This window comes from Alosa pseudoharengus, unplaced genomic scaffold (assembly GCF_046254945.1).
Source record: "Alosa pseudoharengus isolate Yale_2024_CS ecotype anadromous, Long Island Sound unplaced genomic scaffold, YU_APseudo_1.1 YU_APseudo_1.1_scf_20, whole genome shotgun sequence".
Taxonomy (NCBI): Eukaryota; Metazoa; Chordata; class Actinopteri; order Clupeiformes; family Clupeidae; genus Alosa; species Alosa pseudoharengus.
In genome coordinates this window covers 31,018,250-31,024,805 of record NW_027468664.1, presented here as the reverse complement: position 1 = coordinate 31,024,805, position 6,556 = coordinate 31,018,250, and positions in this window count along the sequence as shown.

Sequence of the window (6,556 nt, the reverse complement as noted above, 5' to 3'; positions counted from 1 at the left end):
TGTTGTTTATGTCAATTTTGATCCAATTTGACCGCTTTGCTATGTTGCCCACCCTTAATTTCTACCAGCCCACCCAAATGTAGTAGGCTAAAGCCGGCCCTGTTTCTTTCACTCTTGCTGCCCAAACCCCAACTTACCTAAACACCTATGTGTAAGTTGGTAGAGACTGTCATTATACCCTTTCAACTGCATAAACAAACATTAACGTTAAGCATTTCCGGGTAACTTGGGGACAAAGTCCCAAACAAAATCTTAAAAAAACATGTTTCAGAGTTGACGTTTTGTGGAACATTAGGCCTACGCTAAAGTCTGATTCATTTTCATTTCAAAGTATCTGCGTTGGTTTTGAATGTTTCAACCGGAAACCCTCCAGGAACAGACTGAAACGGTCTATAAAAGGCCAGATAGCTATTAAAGACTGATTATCTAATAAATGCTTTAGTCAGAGGTTTAATGACTAAAACCTGTACGTTATGTGGTCACAGTGGACAGAGGCTGAGTCTGCCACAAGGTTGGCAAACTGGTATTTTACTGTTCCAGTGTAGATGGACAGTGACTTCTTCATGTCTGGTATTGTGTGTGATATGAGCTGTGTGGCTTAGACAGGGCCCGAGAGAAAGCGTTGGTCCACCACATCCCGTTTTGTGGTAGATGAGAAGCCGTTAGCTTCACAGAAGCTCGAAGTAATCCAGTGGGCCCAAAAAAACCCTTTCGTCCCCTCATGTGCACCCCACACCACCCCACACGCACACACACACACACACCAACCTCCCCTTTGCTGGCAGCCAGAGTAAACAAGGTAAGCTCCGATGACTGGAGATAACAGGGACAATGAGCGTGGAGCTCTACGTTGATCCCCTCCTGGACACAAGCGCCTGAGATAACACAAAGATTTCCCGCCAATCCCTCTCATGGAGGATGACCATAGCTCCCTCGTCCAAAGGGGGCCTACTGACATAAGCATCAAGACGTCTGTCATCCTCTTTTGTGCATATCAGAAACAATCTACTGACAAAATCTATAGAAATGAAACCCCATCAAATGTAAGTGGGTGCCACGTGCAGGCTAAATGTTAGCCAAGACTTATGAGTCAAAGCGCTAACTAAGGCTTCCTCACACTGCGGGTTCGTGTATGCCGAGTGAAACGACTGCGATAACTGAATCTCGTCCGCGTTGACCTTTAGGGCTGGGTGAGAAATGATTGTAACATGCAGATCGCTGAGCAGGAGGCCCCTATTTGTTACGGTGAGCGAACATAAAGGGCAAGGCAGCCGCAGCCAGGAGGAGCTCAGCAGGCAAACGGGGCCAACACAAAACCGGTCCTCAGATCGACATGGATCAAGTTACCGTTCGCAGCGCTGGCAGGTTTAAGATGTCACCCTGTTTGATCCACTTCACAAGATGACTAGCACTTTGAGGTGATAGAAGATGTAGGCCTTGGCATCCAGCAACTACTCATCAATGCAATGTGACGTAGGCCTACACTCTAGAATTTTGATGATGGGGAAACCATTTCTCTTCTAAAATCAGTGGCTGGTTTTGGTATATGGTTGAATGAGGAGTGCACTCTCCTACCTTCATATTTACAGCACATTCCTACATGGCTATCTCCAGATGCAGGCTATATTGTCTACTGTATATAGGTTTGGGGTCTACACTATGCAAGGCTAGACCAGCAGTTGGTGAGCAGTGGTAGCGTAGTGGTTAAGGAGCTGGGCTAGCATGCAGTAGGCCTAGTCTAAAAAAGGTATGGGTTTAATTCCTGGCTTCCACTGTTGTGCCCTTGAGCAAGGCACTTAACCCTCAAGTTGCTCCGGGGACATTGGCCCTTGTAATACAATTGTCATATGTAAGTAGCCTGGGGATTCCAGACCCAGATCCGAAAGATTAAGGGTCTGGCCATGAATAATGTAATGGCCCAACTTGAGGGGCTGCACCAAGCATGCATTTGATTCCGGACTTCGACGCAATTGGATAACACTACGACCACTACGAGTCATCTGTTTAGCTCGCCTCAGGCCCGCCTATATTAGATACACAGATGTGATTGGTGCCCCACAATAAAAGGGACATAAATAATGAGCATCGTTACTCATTTCCAGGGTACTCAAGGACTCAAATTCAAATTGTGCTCCCGCGAGAACTCTGGATTTCCAGGGTTATATGTAAGTCGCTTTTGACAGAAGCGTCTGCTAAGTGAATAAATGTAATGTAATGTAGAGCTCATATTAAAAGTGTAATAAAGCCTGACACCCTGTGTGGGCTTACACTGGGCCTGAGCAGCAGCAGCAGCGGGAGGCAGCAGCGCTGCATGTGTCCCCTGTAGGTCTGCACAGCGTCCAGACAGCACCACAGTGGGGGACGGACTGAGGCCTGGGGCGTTAACACGGCACCCTGCTCCTCTCGCCCCTCTGGGCTGCCACGCTGCAGCAGTCAATCAGCTCACACACACACACACTCTCTCTCACACACACACACACACTAGGGCGTCACTAGCTGTGTTTCGAAATGTTCACTCATTTATTATATTGTGTTTGCTATATGGCTGATTCACCAGTACATACAATAGTGCCCTATATAGTGAACGAGTGAACATTTGGAACACAGCTACTGTCACTCTGTGTGTATGTGTGCTAACTCAATATCTCTGCTTCATTTTTAGCAATGAACAATAATCTGAGGGATAATATGCTTCAAAAAATGCAGAGAAAGGAATTTGATAATGGTCTACTTCTGGATAAATCCATTAAGTTCTATTTATTTTGCAATCGTTTAGTTTTGATTGATGAGTTGACCTGTTATTTATGTGTTCATTACTGTACATCTGTGAGAAGCTACTTGTCTGAATTGTAAATCCCAATCTTTTTTGTTGCTGTTCTGGTTTTGGATTGTGTTAACAATAATCTGGATAAAATGAATCACCAGATACAAACACAGGTGTGGATGGCTGGCCACACATAAAATATGAGAAGGTGTTCTACATCTTCAGTGAGAAACTAGGAAAACAGTGGTGAAATGCAGAGGCTTATAGATAAGATTTTCAAAGAAGGCGTTGGCCATCATCCAACAGAACAATCAGTTCTAAAGAATGACAGCTTCCAAGGCAACGACTCAATCAGTCAAAACAGGGACACAATGCAAATATACAAATCAAACAATGACAGTGTTGGCTGTCATCCAATAGAACAATCAGCTAAAAAGAGACAGCTTCCAAGGAAATGACTCAGTGAAAACAAACAATGCCAATACAGAGGGGAAACTGTTGAACATAGCAAGCGCTCCCATGTTTGCTTATTTTTTCGTTCTTATTCTCTGATGGTCATCACATTCCCTGGCTGTGCTTGCTGATGATTACTTTGCTCTGTCTTGCGGTTCATTTATGCAACTGAGCTACCGTGACTGCATGCAAGGTCAGCAAGAGCGTGCCTTGATCACCCAGTTATAAAGAGGATTAGTAAGACAACACAGACACATGCAAAATAAATAGAATTCAATGCCCAACCGTTATAAAAACAGTCCAGTCTTGTGTTTAGGGACAACAAAATATATCACATTCCTCTGAGATTTGCCTCTTAAAATGTATCCAGGTGAGTAGGATAAATGTAAGGGTGTGTTGCCACCTGGTGGTTGATACCAGTAAGATGAATAGTAAAAACTTAAACTACCTTTAAATAACCTGGAAATATAAGCTTTCATATGCAATTTAAACACAGAAATGTTTGGTAGCTTCATACACAATACATCTATTGTCAAAAGAAAGTGGATACTATATAGAGTATCTTTTTAAAAAAAAAATGGGACCAACAGCTGAAGGGTTTTAGTTTAGCGCCCTCATGTGGCAAAAAGCTTAAAACAATACAAGATTAATCCATGATAGTGCTTTATAGTCCAGTTATTACTGCACATGCCCTTATGGAATTCCAACCACACCACAGTATTGCCATGGAAAATACTTTAGTGACATAGAACCCCTTTCAGCAGTGGTATTTCCAAAGGTCAAAACACATGCGATGACCAGTGAATACTTTGCACTGTGTCAAGATTTTATTTGGACAGTATTCCAGAATATCATACAGTAAACAAGATTTCTGCAAAAGTTAATATATCCATAGTGTTGCATTTCATAAAAATAGTTGCTCACTTAGAGTCTTTGTGACTATCAATAATACATGGAATCATATTTATAGAGTTACAGCTGTACAGGGTAAATAGACCACTAACTCTACACAGTGATACCGAGCTGGGTGGGAAGTGGGGAGTCATGGGAACCACGTGCTGTCTAAAACAGGGTCACTTGATTGAAGCCATATTTGTCTCATCCAATAATGTCCTCTCAGTCAGTTCTATGCTGCTTTTGGGAAAGGACACAGTGGAGATATTTTATCTAAAATGTAACAAAAAAGAAAGAAAAAAAATATTTGAGGGACATTTTTCTTCTTACCTGAAAACTTAAAGGTAAGTGCTCCAGAGGTCACTTTTTTGGAAGTGAGGAAGGACTGTAGTCAGAATAAGGATATTTTTTTAGACATAAGATCAGTTTTAATGGTTCACATTCCAATGTTTCAGTCCTAATAGGATATCTCAAATATAACTTTGTGCTTTTTGACCATTAATTTGTTAGAAAGGGGGCCTTACACAACATGGGTGTAGTTAACTAGTGAAATTTGTTTAGCCATGTGATTCAATTCTCAAATACTAGCCTTGACTTTAATTTCCCCATTTGCCCTGCTCTCCTGTGAGATGAGAAAATACCCTTCTCTCAGTATACAATGACAATAAAGCACAGAGATCTCTTTTAACACACCAGCCTCCACCTACTCTCTTTGTGTCCACCCAGTGATGTCTGTACTCTTTAAATGGCCAGACCATTTTCATGTCATTATATGCAGTGGTCACAAAACAACATCTGAATGGCTTAGTGACATTTCACTATGACGACATGGAATATGAGGTGATTATGCCGACACTGTAACTGATAAGAGACGACGGCTGCTTTGCCAATTCTTTAAATACCATTAAATGTAATTTGGACTCCAGATGAAAAACAAACAAACAAACAAAAAATTCCTGTCAGTGGTGTTATGACTAACAGCACTGGCACTGTCTGTCAACAAACTCTGAAGACCGTTACACTAAACAGGTGTCTATGAGAGTTCTTGCAAATCCTTTTGGGAACCAGTTCAATTGTCTCTGTCACCTTCACGCATCGCTGCAACTTTACAGCTTATTTGCCCAGATTCAAAACAGTGCCTTGCCGACTAAATAGTCTTGGCCTAGGAGCAACATCCCTTTGGAGAGAGACTGCTACTTTGCAATGCAGCACACGTCTCTTGATAGTCATACTTTTTTTTAAAAACTCGCTGTTTAAAGGCCGCTTCTCGTGCTACAATATAGGCTTTTCAGCCGGTGACTTCTAAATGAAAAACAACAATAAATATGAATTGATGTTCCACAAGTCACTGAAGGCCCTTCACTTTGACATTTTTTATCATAACATGAAGGGCATTGTAGGATTAAACAACACTGGAGGAGACTAAGAAAGTGTTCAGAATGGGAAATTTAAAGGGGTGGTGGGGTGTGTGACCATTATGGCCACTGCATGATGTCACTGCTTTTGACACAGATACTGACACGTCGACGGTATGAAGAACAGGGAGCAGCCTGTGAGCACGTGTATATGTGTTTACTTGTTCAGTTTCAAGTCTCTTTAGCCATTTTTTTGCTCTTGGTGACAAGCGCAAGCACCTGTTTTCCTTCCCACCTGGTAAGGCACTCCGCCCTTTTCTCCTGCCGCCTGATGATCCTCTCGGTATCTGCCGCGGTCCAACCTCGATAGAGTGCTTTGTTCACGAAGTCCAGTAAAGGGGAATACGACGCACCGGGCGAGGCCTTCACTTGGTGACCTTGCTCAAAACGATGTCCGTCTGATATGCTATAAGTTCACCGTGTCAGAAAGGGAAATATGACATTCTTCTTTCTTTCCTTGTCTAACTCTCTCAACACGGCATACTCGTGACTACCACACCAACCGGGCAGTTAGTTTTTCTCGTCTTCAACATGACAGTATGTACACACATGTCCCACATATTTAAATTCATAATATAGTTTATATCTATATTCTATAACATAACAGTGGTCATTTATTAGAGATATCTTCAGTTCATACAGTCTTCTTTAAGGCAGAGATTCACTGATGTATATCTTTCTTGTTATACTATATATTTGGGTGTATAATATCTTTTTTTCTATATATTTCCACTCTCTCTTTGAAATGCACAAAAGCTGAGGACAGGCAAACAACATTCTTTCTCCATTTTCATAAAATAGACTCAGTTGTTCTATATACGTAAAAAAGAATACACAATAACCATGTCTGTGATGGTTTCTGAAGTCAGTGGTTTCCAATGCAAGAGGGTCCCCATTTGAAACCTGCTTTACATGCTGCTGTTCAGAACAGTCTCTTTGTGGGCCAAAGAATCCATATCATGCCACACACATTCTTCTTGGGCCCCCCCCCTCCCCCGGTTTTGAGTTCATTCCATCTCTCAATGTTGTC